General features: G+C 44.0%; 1 long non-coding RNA gene and 1 pseudogene across 33 annotated transcripts in view; one reads left to right on the top strand and one right to left on the bottom strand.

The window, feature by feature from the left end:
- LOC118359373 (EGF-like repeat and discoidin I-like domain-containing protein 3) overlaps window positions 1-20,095 on the top strand; it is a 46,425-nt pseudogene extending 26,330 nt beyond the window's left edge. Inside the window, exons 4-10 of the transcript XR_008080592.1 lie at window positions 956-1,069; window positions 1,574-1,755; window positions 9,227-9,382; window positions 9,868-10,026; window positions 15,025-15,182; window positions 16,241-16,396; window positions 16,761-20,095. The product of XR_008080592.1 is annotated as an EGF-like repeat and discoidin I-like domain-containing protein 3 (transcript). The remainder of the gene's footprint in view (window positions 1-955; window positions 1,070-1,573; window positions 1,756-9,226; window positions 9,383-9,867; window positions 10,027-15,024; window positions 15,183-16,240; window positions 16,397-16,760) is intronic.
- LOC127912088 (uncharacterized) lies at window positions 10,220-14,341 on the bottom strand. Of its 32 annotated transcripts, XR_008080595.1 has the most exons (7): window positions 13,235-14,341; window positions 12,957-13,190; window positions 12,668-12,761; window positions 12,217-12,272; window positions 11,880-11,935; window positions 11,339-11,394; window positions 10,220-11,126 (listed from the first exon to the last, which is right to left on the bottom strand). It is a non-coding gene; the product is annotated as an uncharacterized LOC127912088 (long non-coding RNA). The 32 variants fall into 32 exon arrangements; XR_008080615.1 differs by lacking the exons at window positions 11,880-11,935; window positions 12,217-12,272 and having other exon boundaries at window positions 13,097-13,190; XR_008080626.1 differs by lacking the exons at window positions 11,880-11,935; window positions 12,217-12,272; window positions 12,668-12,761 and adding an exon at window positions 11,451-11,506 and having other exon boundaries at window positions 13,049-13,190.

Raw genomic sequence — 20,095 nt, forward strand, 5'->3', positions numbered from 1 at the left:
GGGTGCTATGTAGTGCACTACTTTTGACCAGAGCCCTATGGGGAATAGGGTGCTATGTAGTGCACTACTGTTGACCAGAGCCCTATGGGGAATAGGGTGCTATGTAGTGCACTACTTTTGACCAGAGCCCATGGGGAATATGCTACCATTTCGGGGACACACACACACTGTCAATCTAGAGCTGTGTTCAAAGGAAGTTTAATCAAATCTTGCGGGCGAGGGATTAAAAAGTGTGTGTTCTCATTCCATTTTTCTGAATACAAGCTGTCCTCCTAGGGTGCAGCCGGTTGCCAAGCACCCTCTCTAAAACGTACACTTCCAGTTGTATACTGTTGGAAAGCGTGCCATCTAGGGTTATTTCAGGGAGTTGCAGAGATTTGGACCACACAACTGCTCATCTGAGCCAATTTGGCTGTTCAGATAGGTCTTTGCTTTTATTAACACATTTATCAGGTTTAGAACATATATTTTTTTTCTCCATCTAACGACTGCATCTCAGTGCTCGAAACGTGACTTCAGACCCTTTTTAGATTCCAGGCTGTATCAAAACCGGCCATGATTGGCAGTCCCGTAGGGCGGCGCACAATTGTCCCAGCATCGTTAGGGTTTGGTAGGCCGTCAACGTAAATAAGAATGTGTTCTCAACTGACTTGCCAAGTTAAATAACTAAAACAAAATATATATATTTTAGATTCAGGAAAAGCGTATGTTGGAATTGGAGTACTTATTCTGTCCTTATCTTACTCATACTTTATTCTGTCCTTATCTTACTCATACTTTATTCTGTCCTTATCTTACTCATACTTTATTCTGTCCTTATCTTACTCATACTTTATTCTGTCCTTATCTTACTCATACTTTATTCTGTCCTTATCTTACTCATACTTTATTCTGTTCTGTTGATTGTACATATGGAATGCCAGTGCCTGATAGTGATCATGATGTCTCTCTCCAGATGTGAATGACTGTGCCAACCAGCCGTGCCAAAACGGTGGCTCCTGTAGGGACCTGAATGGAGACTTCAACTGCCGCTGTCCGTCCCCCTACGTGGGCAAGCACTGCCAACTGCGTGAGTACCATTCTCTATCTCACTCACACACACACACACACACACACACACACTGGTTCTCTATTAGCTGCAATCTGCCATGTTATTTCTAAGTGCAATAAAATGCATTAGCCTGAATGTGATTAAGAAATACATTAATGTAGTTTGTGGGACCGTCCAAAGCTGGCCTAGGTTATTTTATTTTAATTTTAAGTTAAATTGATGTTCTTAAGCAAAAGAGTTGGGATGCTTTAAGATGGTCAATATTTTTGTCCGTCAGCCTGAATTATGGCTGTGTGGGACAGTGGTAGGAGCTACTGTAGTTCAGTCAGTGGACTACGCTTGGGCTGGATGCAGTCTGCCTGACTTTGTGGGGCGTGTATGTGTCCATACTGTATGAAATAATTAACCAGACCGTCTTAAGTATATGTTACCTTTTTTTTTTTAGTTTCTCTATCTATTGCATCTGAGTGCATCTGTCCTGTCTGTCTGTTTTTCTGACGTCTGTCTCTGTCCGTCACTCAGGTTGTATCTCTCTGTTGGGAATGGAGGGCGGAGGCATTGCTGAGTCTCAGATCTCGGCCTCGTCGGTGCACTACGGATTCCTGGGCCTGCAGCGCTGGGGGTCTGAGCTGGCACGCCTCAACAACAAGGGCCTGGTTAACGCCTGGACCTCAGCCTCCTATGACAGGAACCCCTGGATTGAGGTCAGTACGGTACAACAGTCAGGTTCCAATACCACTGTCTGGCTCGTGTTCTTTAAGCATAAAAACAGAAGAAAACTAACTGAAGCCAAGAGACTACCTGGTGTTGTATAATGAGAGGCTTTTTCTCTGCTTTGCAAATTGTGATAATAATCTGGTGCAGTTCCTAATGAACATGATCCTGATCTAGTCTAGCAGGATATCTCCATAGTAAAGTATCTCTTATCTACTGTTCTAGTCTAGCAGGATATCTCCATAGTAAAGTATCTCTAATCTACTGTTCTAGTCTAGCAGGATATCTCCACAGTAAAGTATCTCTAATCTACTGTTCTAGTCTAGCAGGATATCTCCACAGTAAAGTATCTCTAATCTACTGTTCTAGTCTAGCAGGATATCTCCATAGTAAAGTATCTCTAATCTACTGTTCTAGTCTAGCAGGATATCTCCATAGTAAAGTATCTCTAATCTACTGTTCTAGTCCAGCAGGGTATCTCTCCCTTATCTACTAATCTAGTCTAGCAGAGTATCTCTCCCTTATCTACTGATCTAGTCTAGCAGATTATCTCCATAGTAAAGTATCTCCTATCTACTGATCAAGTCTAGCAGGGTATCTCTCCCTTATCTACTGATCTAGTCTAGCAGGGCAAGGAAGAGACACTTTATGGAGGATAGGTCAAAGCAATATATTGTGGCTGCCTACAAGGGAATAACTTCCACCAGTCTGTTTGTTTCCATATCAGTGCAGAGAAGACTTGGACATACTTTTTAATTCTGACAAATGTCAAATGTGTTTTATTCTCTGAGACTCATTGCATTGATGAATGTGGTTGACCTTGTCACATTTCTTGCCCTTTTTACATAGATTGAACGATGTCATTCCCCTCTGTGTGCAGTGAAAGTTTCATGACTCTCTAGGATCAGTCATTCGAAACATTATCTTCGTTAATGTTGACTAGTATATGGTAGCACATCTGACAGTAAACCATGTTGACTAGTACAGTCAAATAGATTTAAACTCAGTTTTTCATCATTCCTGACATTTAATCCTAGTAAAAATTCCCTGTCTTAGGTCAGTTAGGATCACCACTTTTATTATTAAGAATGTGAAATGTCAGAATAATAGTAGAGTAATTTACTTCAGCTTTTATATCTTTCATCACATTCCCAGTGGGGTCAGAAGTTTACATACACTCAATTAGTATTTGGTAGCATTGACTTTAAATTGTTTAACTTGGTTCAAATGTTTCGGGTAGCCTTTCACAATCTTCCCACAATAATTTGGGTGAATTTTGGCCCATTCCTCCTGACAGAGCTGGTGTACCTGAGTCAGGTTTGTAGGCCTCCTTGCTCGCACATGCTTTTTCAGTTCTGCCCACAAATGTTCTATAGGATTGAGGTCAGGGTGTTGTGATGGCCACTCCAATACCTTGACTTTGTTGTCCTTAAGCCATTTTGCCACAACTTTGGAAGTATGCCTGGGGTCATTGTCCATTTAGAAGACCCATTTGCGACCAAGCTTTAACTTCCTGACTGATGTCTTGAGATGTTGCTTCAATATATCCAAACAATTTTCCTGCCTCATGATGCCATATATTTTGTGAAGTGCACGTCCTTCTTGCAGCAAAGCACCCCCACAACATGATGCTGCCACCCCCATGCTTCATGGTTGGGGTGCTGTTCGTCGGTTTGCAAGCCTCCCCCTTTTCCTCCAAACATAACGATGGTCATTATGGCCAAACAGTTCCATTTTTGTTTCATCAGACCAGAGGACATTTCTCCAAAAAGTATGGTCTTCGTCCCCATGTGCAGTTGCAAACGTAGTCTGGCTTTTTCATGGCGTTTTTGGAGCAGTGGCTTCTTCCTTACTGAGCGGCCTTTCAGGTTATGTCGATATAGGGCTCATTTTTCTGTGGATATAGATACTTTTGTACCTGTTTTCTCCAGCATCTTCACAAGGTCTTTTGCTGTTGTTCTGGGATTGGTTTGCACTTTTCGCACAAAAGTACATTCATCTCTAGGAGACAGCGTGTCTCCTTCCTGGGCGGTATGATGGTTGTGTGGTCCCATGGTGTTTATACTTGCGTACTATTGTTTGTACAGATGAACGTGGTACCTTCAGGTGTTTGGTTATTCCTCCCAAGGATGAACCAGACTTGTGGAGGTCGACAATTATTTTTTTTGATGTCTTGGCTGATTTCTTTTGATTTTTCCCAGCAAAGAGGCACTGGGTTTGAAGGTAGGCCTTGACCTTGGAGTCAATACCTCCAATTGACATGATTTATCAGAAGCTTCTAAAGCAATGACATAATTTTCTGGAATTTTCCAAGCTGTTTAAAGGCACAGTCAACTTAATGTATGTAAACTTCTGACCCACTGGAATTGTGATACAGTGAAATAATCTGTCAACAATTGTTGGAAAAACTACTTGTGTCATGCGTGAAAACTATAGTTTGTTGACAAGAAATTTGTGGAGTGGTGGAAAAACAAGTTTTTATGACTCCAACCTAAGTGTATGTAAACTTCCTACTTCAACTGTGTATATAGTGATCTGACAGTTAACCATGTTGACTAGTATATAGTGATCTGACAGTTAACCATGTTGACTAGTATATAGTGATGACTAGTATATAGTGATAGATCTGACAGTTAACCATGTTGACTAGTATATAGTGATCTGACAGTTAACCATGTTGACTAGTATATAATGTTGACTAGTATATAGTGATAGATCTGACAGTTAACCATGTTGACTAGTATATAATGTTGACTAGTACATTTACATTTACATTTAAGTCATTTAGCAGACGCTCTTATCCAGAGCGACTTACAAATTGGTGCATACACCTTATGACATCCAGTGGAACAGCCACTTTACAATAGTGCATCTAAATCTTTTTAGGGGGGGGGGGGGTGAGAAGGATTACTTACCCTATCCTAGGTATTCCTTGAAGAGGTGGGGTTTCAGGTGTCTCCGGAAGGTGGTGATTGACTCCGCTGTCCTGGCGTCGTGAGGGAGTTTGTTCCACCATTGGGGGCCAGAGCAGCGAACAGTTTTGACTGGGCTGAGCGGGAACTGTACTTCCTCAGTGGTAGGGAGGCGAGCAGGCCAGAGGTGGATGAACGCAGTGCCCTTGTTTGGGTGTAGGGCCTGATCAGAGCCTGGAGGTACTGAGGTGCCGTTCCCCTCACAGCTCCGTAGGCAAGCACCATGGTCTTGTAGCGGATGCGAGCTTCAACTGGAAGCCAGTGGAGAGAGCGGAGGAGCGGGGTGACGTGAGAGAACTTGGGAAGGTTGAACACCAGACGGGCTGCGGCGTTCTGGATGAGTTGTAGGGGTTTAATGGCACAGGCAGGGAGCCCAGCCAACAGCGAGTTGCAGTAATCAAGACGGGAGATGACAAGTGCCTGGATTAGGACCTGCGCCGCTTCCTGTGTGAGGCAGGGTCGTACTCTGCGGATGTTGTAGAGCATGAACCTACAGGAACGGGACACCGCCTTGATGTTAGTTGAGAACGACAGGTGTTTGTTGTCCAGGATCACGCCAAGGTTCTTAGCGCTCTGGGAGGAGGACACAATGGAGTTGTCAACCGTGATGGCGAGATCATGGAACGGGCAGTCCTTCCCGGGAGGAAGAGGAGCTCCGTCTTGCTGAGGTTCAGCTTGAGGTGGTGATCCGTCATCCACACTGATATGTCTGCCAGACATGCAGAGATGCGATTCGCCACCTGGTCATCAGAAGGGGAAAGGAGAAGATTAATTGTGTGTCGTCTGCATAGCAATGATAGGAGAGACCATGTGAGGTTATGACAGAGCCAAGTGACTTGGTGTATAGCGAGAATAAGAGAGGGCTTAGAACAGAGCCCTGGGGGACACCAGTGGTGAGAGCGCGTGGTGAGGAGACAGATTCTCGCCACGCCACCTGGTAGGAGCGACCCGTCAGGTAGGACGCAATCAAGCGTGGGCCGCGCCGGAGATGCCCAACTCGGAGAGGGTGGAGAGGAGGATCTGATGGTTCACAGTATCGAAGGCAGCCGATAGGTCTAGAAGGATGAGAGCAGAGGAGAGAGAGTTAGCTTTAGCAGTGCGGAGCGCCTCCGTGATACAGAGAAGAGCAGTCTCAGTTGAATGACTAGTCTTGAAACCTGACTGATTTGGATCAAGAAGGTCATTCTGAGAGAGATAGCGGTAGAGCTGGCCAAGGACGGCACGCTCAAGAGTTTTGGAGAGAAAAGAGAGAAGGGATACTGGTCTGTAGTTGTTGACATCGGAGGGATCGAGTGTAGGTTTTTTCAGAAGGGGTGCAACTCTCGCTCTCTTGAAGACGGAAGGGACGTAGCCAGCGGTCAGGGATGAGTTGATGAGCGAGGTGAGGTAAGGGAGAAGGTCTCCAGAAATGGTCTGGAGAAGAGAGGAGGGATAGGGTCAAGCGGGCAGGTTGTTGGGCGGCCGGCCGTCACAAGACGCGAGATTTCATCTGGAGAGAGGGGAGAAAGAGGTCAGAGCATAGGGTAGGGCAGTGTGAGCAGAACCAGCGGTGTCGTTTGACTTAGCAAACGAGGATCGGATGTCGTCGACCTTCTTTTCAAAATGGTTGACGAAGTCATCTGCAGAGAGGGAGGAGGGGGGGGATTCAGGAGGGAGGAGAAGGTGGCAAAGAGCTTCCTAGGGTTAGAGGCAGATGCTTGGAATTTAGAATGGTAGAAAGTGGCTTTAGCAGCAGAGACAGAGGAGGAAAATGTAGAGAGGAGGGAGTGAAAGGATGCCAGGTCCGCAGGGAGGCGAGTTTTCCTCCATTTCCGCTCGGCTGCCCGGAGCCCTGTTCTGTGAGCTCGCAATGAGTCGTCGAGCCACGGAGCGGGAGGGGAGGACCGAGCCGGCCTGGAGGATAGGGGACATAGAGAGTCAAAGGATGCAGAAAGGGAGGAGGAGGGTTGAGGAGGCAGAATCAGGAGATAGGTTGGAGAAAGTTTGAGCAGAGGGAAGAGATGATAGGATGGAAGAGGAGAGAGTAGCGGGGAGAGAGAGCGAAGGTTGGGACGGCGCGATACCATCCGAGTAGGGGCAGTGTGGGAAGTGTTGGATGAGAGCGAGAGGGAAAAGGATACAAGGTAGTGGTCGGAGACTTGGAGGAGTTGCAATGAGGTTAGTGGAAGAACAGCATCTAGTAAAGATGAGGTCAAGCGTATTGCCTGCCTTGTGAGTAGGGGGGGAAGGTGAGAGGGTGAGGTCAAAGAGGAGAGGAGTGGAAAGAAGGAGGCAGAGAGGAATGAGTCAAAGGTAGACGTGGGGAGGTTAAAGTCGCCCAGAACTGTGAGAGGTGAGCCGTCCTCAGGAAAGGAGCTTATCAAGGCATCAAGCTCATTGATGAACTCTCCAAGGGAACCTGGAGGGCGATAAATGATAAGGATGTTAAGCTTGAAAGGGCTGGTAACTGTGACAGCATGGAATTCAAAGGAGGCGATAGACAGATGGGTAAGGGGAGAAAGAGAGAAAGACCACTTGGGAGAGATGAGGATCCCGGTGCCACCACCCCGCTGACCAGAAGCTCTCGGGGTGTGCGAGAACACGTGGGCGGACGAGGAGAGAGCAGTAGGAGTAGCAGTGTTATCTGTGGTGATCCATGTTTCCGTCAGTGCCAAGAAGTCGAGGGACTGGAGGGAGGCATAGGCTGAGATGAACTCTGCCTTGTTGGCCGCAGATCGGCAGTTCCAGAGGCTACCGGAGACCTGGAACTCCACGTGGGTCGTACGCGCTGGGACCACCAGATTAGGGTGTCCGCGGCCACGCGGTGTGGAGCGTTTGTATGGTCTGTGCAGAGAGGAGAGAACAGGGATAGACAGACACATAGTTGACAGGCTACAGAAGAGGCTACGCTAATGCAAGGAGATTGGAATGACAAGTGGACTACACGTCTCGAATGTTCAGAAAGTTAAGCTTACGTAGCAAGAATCTTATTGACTAAAATGATTAAAATGATACAGTACTGCTGAAGTAGGCTAGCTGGCAGTAGCTGCGTTGTTGACACTACACTAATCAAGTCGTTCCGTTGAGTGTAATAGTTTCTACAGTGCTACTATTCGGGGTATAGTATATAGTGATAGATCTGACAGTTAACCATGTTGACTAGTATATAGTGATCTGACAGTTAACCATGTTGACTAGTATATAGTGATAGATCTGACAGTAAACCATGTTGACTAGTATATAGTGATAGATCTGACAGTAAACCATGTTGACTAGTATATAGTGATAGATCTGACAGTTAACCATGTTGACTAGTATATAGTGATAGATCTGACAGTAAACCATGTTGACTAGTATATAGTGTTGACTAGTATATAGTCATGACTAGTATATAGTGATAGATCTGACAGTAAACCATGTTGACTAGTATATAGTGATAGATCTGACAGTTAACCATGTTGACTAGTATATAGTGATAGATCTGACAGTAAACCATGTTGACTAGTATATAGTGATAGATCTGACAGTAAACCATGTTGACTAGTATATAGTGATAGATCTGACAGTTAACCATGTTGACTAGTATATAGTGATGACTAGTATATAGTGATAGATCTGACAGTAAACCATGTTGACTAGTATATAGTGATAGATCTGACAGTAAACCATGTTGACTAGTATATAGTGATAGATCTGACAGTAAACCATGTTGACTAGTATATAGTGATAGATCTGACAGTTAACCATGTTGACTAGTATATAGTGATGACTAGTATATAGTGATAGATCTGACAGTAAACCATGTTGACTAGTATATAGTGATAGATCTGACAGTAAACCATGTTGACTAGTATATAGTGATGACTAGTATATGTGATGACTAGTATATAGTGATGACTAGTATATAGTGATAGATCTGACAGTAAACCATGTTGACTAGTATATAGTGATGACTAGTATATAGTGATTGATCTGACAGTAAACCATGTTGACTAGTATATAGTGATTGATCTGACAGTAAACCATGTTGACTAGTATATAGTGATTGATCTGACAGTAAACCATGTTGACTAGTATATAGTGATTGATCTGACAGTAAACCATGTTGACTAGTATATAGTGATAGATCTGACAGTTAACCATGTTGACTAGTATATAGTGTTGACTAGTATATAGTGATAGATCTGACAGTAAACCATGTTGACTAGTATATAGTGATAGATCTGACAGTTAACCATGTTGACTAGTATATAGTGTTGACTAGTATATAGTGATAGATCTGACAGTAAACCATGTTGACTAGTATATAGTGATAGATCTGACAGTAAACCATGTTGACTAGTATATAGTGATAGATCTGACAGTAAACCATGTTGACTAGTATATAGTGATAGATCTGACAGTAAACCATGTTGACTAGTATATAGTGATAGATCTGACAGTAAACCATGTTGACTAGTATATAGTGATAGATCTGACAGTAAACCATGTGTGTTTGTCCTTTGTGCAGATTAACATGCAGAGGAAGATGCGTTTCACGGGCATCGTGACGCAGGGCGCCAGCCGCATGGGGTCAGCAGAGTTCATCAAGGCCTTTAAGGTGGCGTCCAGTCTGGACGGAAGGACCTACACTATGTACCGCCTGGACAGACAGACGAAGGACACTGTGAGTGAAAACACTCTCATCCTCTGAGTACACACACACACACTATGGCAGATTTCTGCATTTGCACCATCTTCTACATATAGTGCATGTATTCAGTGTTCTATTTAGGGTCTAGGGCAGGGGTCTCGAACTCTGACCCTACGAGGTCCGGCGCCTGCTGGGTTTCTGTTCTACCTGATTACTAGTTGCACCCACCTGTTGTCCCAGGTGTAAGTCAGTCCCTGATTAGAGGGGGAACAGTGAAAATATGTAGTGGAACTGGCTTCGACATCCAGGGTTGAGTTTAAGGGGAATAGTTTATACATTCTATTCAGGGAATAGGGTGCCATTTCCCTGGATATGGAAAAAGGCATAGATTTGTTTGGGTTGGTGAACTCTGCCTTCTACAGTGTCACGCCGGGGCCACCCGTATGAAAAATTAATGCATGCATGACTAAGTCACTTGAGATCAAGTATAATATTCTTCATTTCTTCTACTTTTCCAGGTGTTTGTGGGGAACGTGGACAACGACAGCACCAAGACCAACCTGTTTGACCCTCCAATTATCAGCCAGTACTTCCGCATCATCCCCGTGGTCTGTCGCAAGGCCTGCACCCTGCGCTTTGAGCTGGTGGGCTGTGAGCTCAATGGTAAACACACAGACGTGCATGCTTACTTTACACACAAGCGCGCTCTCGCACACACACTCAGACGTGCGCGCACACACTCAGGCGCATGCGGACACTCCGATAACAATGTTAACAAACTCAAACAGAATGGGGTTTGGTTTCAGAGTGTCGGATGGTTCTATGGTACAGAGGGTTTTGCGTTTTACCAGAATGTTTTTGGTTGAGGTCTGACTGAAATGATATTGTGGGAAGTCAGTCTGATCCAGTCTGACTCAGTACCTGTCCAGATACTCATACACACTGCCCACTTTGCATCAGTCCTGTCTGGTTGAAAAAGTGATTTATCAACAACATATGGACATTTTTGCGGGGGAAACATTGGCAACGACATCTATCGTGTAAATACATATTTTTTTTTTTGGGGGGGGGGGTTGTAACCAAGTCATATTGATCATCACAACCTTGTATCCATGCTAGTGAGATTTTGGACTGTCTTTATGTCCTCTGCAGCATTTATCATGATGCCATGGGTTATCTGGCTTGGTTGTATCCCGATGCCATGGGTTATCTGGCTTGGTTGTATCCCGATGCCATGGGTTATCTGGCTTGGTTGTATCCCGATGCCATGGGTTATCTGGCTTGGTTGTATCCCGATGCCATGGGTTATCTGGCTTGGTTGTATCCCGATGCCATGGGTTATCTGGCTTGGTTGTATCCCGATGCCATGGGTTATCTGGCTTGGTTGTATCCCGATGCCATGGGTTATCTGGCTTGGTTGTATCCCGATGCCATGGGTTATCTGGCTTGGTTTAATTTACTGGGAGGGAAAAATGTGTCTGTTTTAAAAGTGGTCAGAAATGTCCATCTTTGACTCTGTCAAACTGCATGCTATGCAGTTTGTTATTGGTTATGATGATTCCACGTGTACCTCGTACTACACTCACCACACATGCACCTTACAAACATCCTGTAACACACTGACGAAGTGAAGTGAACGACTCACTGGGTCTCAGTCCAACTAACCTGCATGGTACTGAGACTGCTGTAGATGTACGACTCAGTGTCTCAGTCCAACTAACCTACACGGTACTGAGACTGCTGTAGATGTACGACTCAGTGTCTCAGTCCAACTAACCTACATGGTACTGAGACTGCTGTAGATGAAAGACTCAGTGTCTCAGTCCAACTAACCTACACGGTACTGAGACTGCTGTAGATGTGGATGGGTCTCAGTCCAACTAACCTACACGGTACTGAGACTGATGAAAGTCAGTGTCTCAGTCCAACTAACCTGCATGGTACTGATACTGCTGTAGATGTACGACTCAGTGTCTCAGTCCAACTAACCTACATGGTACTGATACTGCTGTAGATGTACGACTCAGTGTCTCAGTCCAACTAACCTACATGGTACTGATACTGCTGTAGATGTACAACTCAGTGTCTCAGTCCAACTAACCTACATGGTACTGATACTGCTGTAGATTTACAACTCAGTGTCTCAGTCCAACTAACCTACATGGTACTGAGACTGCTGTAGATGTGGATGTACGACTCACCTACATGGTACTGAGACTGCCAGATGTGGAACGACTCACCACATGGTACTGAGACTGCTGTAGATGTGGATGTACGACTCACCTGCATGGTACTGAGACTGCTGTAGAGATGTACGACTCACCTGCATGGTACTGAGACTGCTGTAGATGTCCAACTAACCTACATGGTACTGAGACTGCTGTAGATGTGACTCAGTGTCTCAGTCCAACTAACCTGCATGGTACTGAGACTGCTGTAGATGTGATGACTCATGCATGTCTCAGTCCAACTAACCTGCATGGTACTGAGACTGCTGTAGATGTGGACTCAGTGTCTCAGTCCAACTAACCTGCATGGTACTGAGACTGCTGTAGATGTACGACTCAGTGTCTCAGTCCAACTAACCTACACGGTACTGAGACTGCTGTAGAGATGTACGACTCAGTGGTCTCAGTCCAACTAACCTACATGGTACTGAGACTGCTGTAGATGAAAGACTCAGTGTCTCAGTCCAACTAACCTACATGGTACTGAGACTGCTGTAGATGAAAGACTCAGTGTCTCAGTCCAACTAACCTACACGGTACTGAGACTGCTGTAGATGTGGACTCAGTGTCTCAGTCCAACTAACCTACACGGTACTGAGACTGCTGTAGATGTGGACTCAGTGTCTCAGTCCAACTAACCTACACGGTACTGAGACTGCTGTAGATGTACGACTCAGTGTCTCAGTCCAACTAACCTACACGGTACTGAGACTGCTGTAGAGATGTACGACTCACCTGCATGGTCTCAGACTCCAACTACTCACCTACACGGTACTGAGACTGCTGTAGATGTACGACTCACCTGCATGGTACTGAGACTCAGTCCAACTAACCACATGGTACTGAGACTGCTGTAGAGATGTACGACTCACCTGCATGGTACTGAGACTCAGTCCAACTAACCTACACGGTACTGAGACTGCTGTAGATGTGACTCAGTGTCTCAGTCCAACTAACCTACACGGTACTGAGACTGCTGTAGATGTACGACTCACTCACGGTACTGACTCTCATGTCCAACTAACCTACACGGTACTGAGACTGCTGTAGAGATGTACGACTCACATGGTCTCATGTGGATCCAACTAACCTACACGGTACTGAGACTGCTGTAGATGTGGATGTACGACTCACCTACATGGTACTGATGTGGATGAAAGACTCAGTGTCTCAGTCCAACTAACCTACACGGTACTGAGACTGCTGTAGATGAAAGACTCTGTCTCAGTCCAACTAACCGACACGGTACTGAGACTGCTGTAGATGTGGATGTCAGTCGACTCACCTACATGGTACTGATGTGGATGAAAGACTCAGTGTCTCAGTCCAACTAACCTACACGGTACTGAGACTGCTGTAGATGTGGATGTACGACTCACCTACATGGTACTGATGTGGATGAAAGACTCTGTCTCAGTCCAACTAACCTACACGGTACTGAGACTGCTGTAGATGTGGATGTACGACTCACCTACATGGTACTGATGTGGATGAAAGACTCTGTCTCAGTCCAACTAACCTACACGGTACTGAGACTGCTGTAGATGTGGATGTACGACTCACCTACATGGTACTGATGTGGATGAAAGACTCAGTGTCTCAGTCCAACTAACCTACACGGTACTGAGACTGCTGTAGATGTGGATGTACGACTCACCTACATGGTACTGATGTGGATGAAAGACTCTGTCTCAGTCCAACTAACCTACACGGTACTGAGACTGCTGTAGATGTGGATGTACGACTCACCTACATGGTACTGATGTGGATGAAAGACTCAGTGTCTCAGTCCAACTAACCTGCATGGTACTGATACTGCTGTAGATGTACGACTCAGTGTCTCAGTCCAACTAACCTACATGGTACTGATACTGCTGTAGATGTACGACTCAGTGTCTCAGTCCAACTAACCTACATGGTACTGATACTGCTGTAGATGTACGACTCAGTGTCTCAGTCCAACTAACCTACATGGTACTGATGTGGATGAAAGACTCTGTCTCAGTCCAACTAACCTACATGGTACTGAGACTGCTGTAGATGTGGATGTACGACTCACCTACATGGTACTGATGTGGATGAAAGACTCAGTGTCTCAGTCCAACTAACCTACATGGCCCACTAGTTGGCTGCCATATGTTGTCCATCTGTCTCTCTCTACTCCAGCATTTTCCAAACTCTGTCCTGGGGATTCCAAGGGGTGCACATTTCCTTTCCCCCCCAGCACTACACAGTGAAATCGGCACTACACAGTGAAATCGGCACTACACAGTGAAATCGGCACTACACAGTGAAATCAGCACTACACAGTGAAATCAGCACTACACAGTGAAATCAGCACTACACAGTGAAATCAGCACTACACAGTGAAATCAGCACTACAATCAGCACTACACAGTGAAATCAGCACTACACAGCGAAATCAGCACTACACAGCGAAATCAGCACTACACAGCGAAATCAGCACTACACAGTGAAATCAGCACTACACAGTGAAATCAAATGACCAACTCGTCATCAAGCTTTGATTATTTGAGTCAGCTGTGTATTTCTAGGACAAAAACCAGGACCGAGTTCAGGAAACCCTTCAAAGTCATAATGTGGGCTGTACAAAGTTCGGCCAACTCGGTTTGAAAATGTAGCATTTTAAATGACCGCCAAAAAGCTCCCAAGAACAATTGCATTCTATCATCAGAGAGCCAGCGTGGAAGATAAGTTGGGCGAACTCTGTATTCCTTATGTCCGTATGTCTGTATTCCTTATGTCTGTACTGATGTCTGTATGAATGTCTGTATGTCTCAGTCCAATCTAACCTATGTCATGGTACTTATGTCTGTATGTCTGTATTCCTTAGTGTCTGTATGTCTGTAACTGTCTGTATGTCATGTACTGCCTGTATTCCTTATGTCTGTATGTCTTTATGTCTGTATTCCTTATGTCTGTATTCCTTATGTCTGTATTCCTTATGTCTGTATGTCTGTATTCCTTATGTCTGTATTCCTTATGTCTGTATTCCTTATGTCTGTATTCCTTATGTCTGTATTCCTTATGTCTGTATTCCTTATGTCTGTATTCCTTATTCCTTATGTCTGTATTCCTTATGTCTGTATTCCTTATGTCTGTATGTCCTTATGTCTGTATTTATGTCTGTATTCCTTATGTCTGTATTCCCTTATTATTCCTTATGTCTGTATTCCTTATGTCTGTATTCCTTATGTCTGTATTCCTTATGTCTGTATTCCTTATGTCTGTATTCCTTATGTCTGTATTCCTTATGTCTGTATTCCTTATGTCTGTATGTCTGTATTCCTTATGTCTGTATTCCTTAGTGAAATCGGTCTACTATGTGTTCTCTCTACTCCGTCGTTACAGTGAAATCAGCACTTTCCCTCCCACAGCTTGTGGTCTCACTTCACAGTGAATTCAAACACTACACAGTGAAATCAGCACTGGGCACAATCAGCACTGCACAGCGACCGCCAGATCTCGGCCTCCAGCGAAATCACCGCACCTGGGGCACAGCGAAATCAGCACCACACAGCTCGGCTGGACAAGCAGCACTAACGCCACAGCGGACACCACCAAACGCAGTGAAGTGGCTGCAGGTAACACAGTGAAATCAAATTTTGACCAAGTCAAGGTGTGGGTGGTGGGGTCACTTAGTGGGCAGCAGATATCCTGGAGGTTATAGCATTGGGCCAGTAACCAAAAGTTTGCTGGTTCGATTACCCGAGCCAACAATGTGAAACATCTGTCGTTGAGCCCCTTGAGCAAGGCACTTAACCGCTATTTACTCCAGAGGTGTCACACTACTGTGTGTGACCCTGTAAAACAACACATTTCACTGCACCTATCTGGTGTGTGACAATAACATCTATTTCTATTTTGGGGGTGATTTGTGTTGGTGAGCGAGACTCTTCCAGTACGTTCCCTGTTTACTTTACCAACAAATTACTGACCATTTTTGAATTTGATGTATCTAAGTCAGCCCTTCGCAAAGATTCTCTCTCACTGTTTACCAACAAATTACTGACAATTAGTTTTGAACTTGATTTATCTAGGTTAGCCCAAGATGCTTAATTTTCATGATGGGGAGATGTAGTGGGGGATACAGACAGGCCACCGCTGCTGCCACGGGGATGTGTACATCGAAATCAGCAGCCTTGCCGCTCGAGAAGCCCTGTTTCTGTACCAGGTGGACCTGGAGTCCTGCTTGTTCTCCTTCTGTACCAGGTGGACCTGGAGTCCTGCTTGTTCTCCTTCTGTACCAGGTGGACCTGGAGTCCTGCTTGTTCTCCTTCTGTAACAGGTGGACCTGGAGTCCTGCTTGTTCTGACACGTTCTCCTTCTGTACCAGGTGGACCTGGAGTCCTGCTTGTTCTCCTTCTGTACCAGGTGGACCTGGAGTCCTGCTTGTTCTGACACGTTCTCCTTCTGTACCAGGTGGACCTGGAGTCCTGCTTGTTCTCCTTCTGTAACAGGTGGACCTGGAGTCCTGCTTGTTCTGACACGTTCTCCTTCTGTACCAGGTGGACCTGGAGTCCTGCTTGTTCTCCTTCTGTACCAGGTGGACCTGGAGTCCTGCTTGTTCTGACACGTTCTCCTTCTGTACCAGGTGGACCTGGAGTCCTGCTTGTTCTGACACGTTCTCCTTCTGTAACAGGTGGACCTGGAGTCTCCTAAGAAAATCACAGGTATCATCACCCAGGGGGCCAAGGACTTTGGCGCGGTCCAGTTTGTCTCTGCCTTCAAGGTGTCCTACAGTGACGATGGGCAATTCTGGAGCATAGTCAAGGACGATGTCACCAGCACAGACAAGGTCTGTTTTATTTATTTTTTGCATCTTGATATCCAAAGAACTGAGCCCAATAGGAATTTACCCAACGTGTGGCTGTGTAGGAATATGGACCAAGCAAAGTACTTCTTGGCTATTAAATTAAGAGTTTATTTTAATTTGATTTTTTTCTTCCCCCAGTTATAATTGACTCCTTTTTTATTTTCACACAATAAACAGTTGCCATGAGATACAGACACTTCAACATATGCCATAGATTTCATGATGTTCTATAGATTCTGTGATGGGTGTTCAGTAGCTAGCTAACTAAGTAGCTAGTTAACTAAGTAGCTAATTTAACTAACTCCCATCTGTCTCTGTGCGTGTGATTTGACTCTCCAACCACCAGATCTTCCCAGGCAACAGCGACAACAATGTCCACAAGAAGAACCTGTTCGAGCCTCCGTTCTACGCCCGATTCGTCCGCATCCTGCCGTGGGCTTGGCACGGGCGCATCACCTTGCGAATGGAGCTGCTGGGCTGTGACGAGTAGCCCCGCCCAGGTCTCCTCTTTCCCCGCCCCCCTCTTCCTTTCGTTCCAAAACCTCCTGAGCCACACCTGCACTGCCTTGCTCAGATCTGTAGAGGGCAGCAAAACACCACGCCACCACCACAACCCTGCCCCGACTGAGGAGGTACAAAACCACCTAATGGTTACTGCTAGAATTGGGTAGGGGTCATCTGATCCTAGATCTGTGCTTAAGGTCAACTTGTACCTCGAGCACACAGACTACTGCTGTGAACTGCATGGACTCTGAAACTGTCCTTCCTAGATCAAGGCCTCTGTGTTCAGAGTTTCAGAGTAGGAGTGTTGATCTTATTCATTATCATCATTTATTTTTTTTTTTTTTCACGAAAGGCAAAACTGATCCTAGATCAGCACTGCTACTGTATACGGGCTGAACCTGAAACCCAGTGATGATGTACAATAGTAGCTCATTTAGCTGAGATGTTTTTTCCCAATAGAGGGTTTTCACCTGACTGTCCTGAAGTGAGTAATATTGTTATTGAACACACTCGTGTGTATTGTTAGCTTCCAAGCTGTGACTCTGCAGTGCTTTGGTAGATGTTTTGAACTACTTTGTTTGTGTTTGCTTAATGAAGATTCCTCGTGTGACCATGGACTTTATACGAATTTCGTTCTTTTTTTAATTTTTAAGAAATGTATACCAAATGTATTTTGCTTTGTTTTTACGTGTATGGTCTTAGTTAACTTTAGTCATAAATGCATTATGATTCATTATTATTTGCATTTTTACAAAATTAACGTTTTCTTTTAAGTGTACTGAACAGAAATATAAACGCAACATGCAACGATTTTAATGAGGAAATCAATCAATTGCTCGAACCCTAAGGATTTCATATGATTGGCAGTACAGATATGGTATCTGTTGGTCACAGATTCCTTAAACAAAAAATGGGCCTCCTAATGGGCCTCAGGATCTCGTCACGGTATTTTTTTGTGCATTCAAATTGGCATCGATAAAATGCAATTGTGTTCGTTGTCGGTAGCTTATGCCTGTCCATACCATAACCCCACCTCCACCATGTGGCACTCTGTTCACAATGTTGACATCAGCAAACCATGCGCCCACACGACGCCATACACATGGTCTGCAGTTGAGGCCGGTTGGATGTACTGGCAAACTCTATAAAACGATGTTGGAGGCGGCTTATGGTAGATAATTTAAAATGTTAATTTATCTGGCAACACCTCTGGTTGGCATTCAGCTTGCCAATTGCACGCTCCCTAAGAACTTGAGACATCCGTGGCATTGTGTTGTGTGACACAACTGCATATTTTAGTGGCCTTTTATTGTCCCCAGCACAAGGTCCACGGATCATGCTGTTTAATCAGCTTCTTGATAGGTGATCGAGTATCATTAATGGGGATGTGAAGACATTTGTGCTCAAAATTTTAAAGAAATAATATTTTTAAGCATATGGATAATTTTTTGGGATCTGTTATTTCAGTTCATGATACATGGGACCAACACTTTACACGTTGCCTTTTATATTTTTGTTCAGCGTAGTAGCAGACTTAACATTTAGAAAGCATAGAGACTCTTATTCTGTAATCTTGTGACATTCCAAAACCCCAAAGTAGTTGAATTCTATTTTAGTTGATTATTTTTTGCCAAAGAGAAGCTTAAAGTGCAGAAATACTACCTTACAGTATGTGGTGTTATAACATGTGTTATAACTAAAGTACGTTGTGTATTATAACTTGATGTACTCTGTCCTACAAGAATGGTTTTATCACAACTCAATGTAATGCATTTATTACTAATTGACAAATATTATAAAGTAGAAAATATCGAGTTAGCACATTGACGATGCTGCCAAAATGTCTTTCTCAGGTCTAGGCAGATCCATTCTAGTCTGATCCCAGATCTGTTTGTGCTGTCTTGCTAAACACAAACATACGAGTTGTCAAGACAGCACAACTGATCTGGGACAAGGTAGATCTATTCATTTTGTATGTGCTACTGATGTTGTTATAACACTCCATGATACTACACAGCTCAACTCAATATCACTCAGCCATGTTTTCATTTTTTATTTTATATATATATTTTTTGTTTTTTTGTATTATATATTTTTTTAAGGCACTTTCAGAGTCAGTTTGATTATTCTTTGCTGAGGTAAATATGTGAAATTGTGAAACCCAAAGTTTTGTACATTGAGGAAATACAGCATACATATTGACCATACATGTAGATTGAGTGTTGGAAAACAAAGCTTTGTAATACTAGGCATCTGTCGTTTCACTGCATAGGAGAACGGTATATATGGCTTCCATAAGTTATCAGGAAGCAATTTAGATTTCTCTGTAGATTTCTGACTGGCAATAGCAGCCAAAACCACATTTCCATCAGTTTTATTTCGGAGTTGGTTATCCTTCCTAGTGTAAATACTTGTTGTTATAAATTGTTCCTAGAAGATGGAATGTTTTGCAGCAGACTAATCAAATACCATCCATTTCTCACAAGAGGGCCAAAATTATGCGTAGAATTCGAAGGCTGTGTCCACACTGATAAGATAGAAAATGAAAAAAAATGTAATTAAAAAAAGATTTATACGGTTGCACTGAACGCATCACATGACCGGCTATCTCCATGTTGCTCCTCGGTCATAGCTAACATTGTAAAGATCCCTCTTGAATTATGGGCTCGTGCAATAAGTTATTAGTTTTGATATGAATGAATCTGAATCAAACACGAACAGCTGGACATGTGAGCGATAGATGTACACGCAGACAACGACGCAGTTAAGGCTATGGATGGATGCTAGTGTCAAACACTGTCCAAATATTTCTGATCTTTTGCAGACTGTTTCAAAACAGTGATCTGATGTCTGCATGCATTGTATTGTCTGTGATTTCTCAGTTCAAACAGAGAAGTTTTCATTTATAGTTTTTCTCTGTACACTTAAAAAAAAAAAAAGATTGTTCATCAGACTAGTTGTTTCCGGTTCTTTCATTCCACAATGTCCTGGTTTTATGAGTCATGAAAAAATATACAATTGATGTGTTTTTATGCCATATTATTAGTTACACATACTTTTACATCTCACAGTATTCTGACTGGATCCGATTCATTTTGTTCATGTTTCTGTTAAGAGAATTCCCTTGTTTGGCCTTTTGTAACTCTCACGACATAGATAATAAAGGACTTAAATGCA

This window comes from Oncorhynchus keta, chromosome 26 (assembly GCF_023373465.1).
Source record: "Oncorhynchus keta strain PuntledgeMale-10-30-2019 chromosome 26, Oket_V2, whole genome shotgun sequence".
NCBI classification, from domain to species: Eukaryota; Metazoa; Chordata; class Actinopteri; order Salmoniformes; family Salmonidae; genus Oncorhynchus; species Oncorhynchus keta.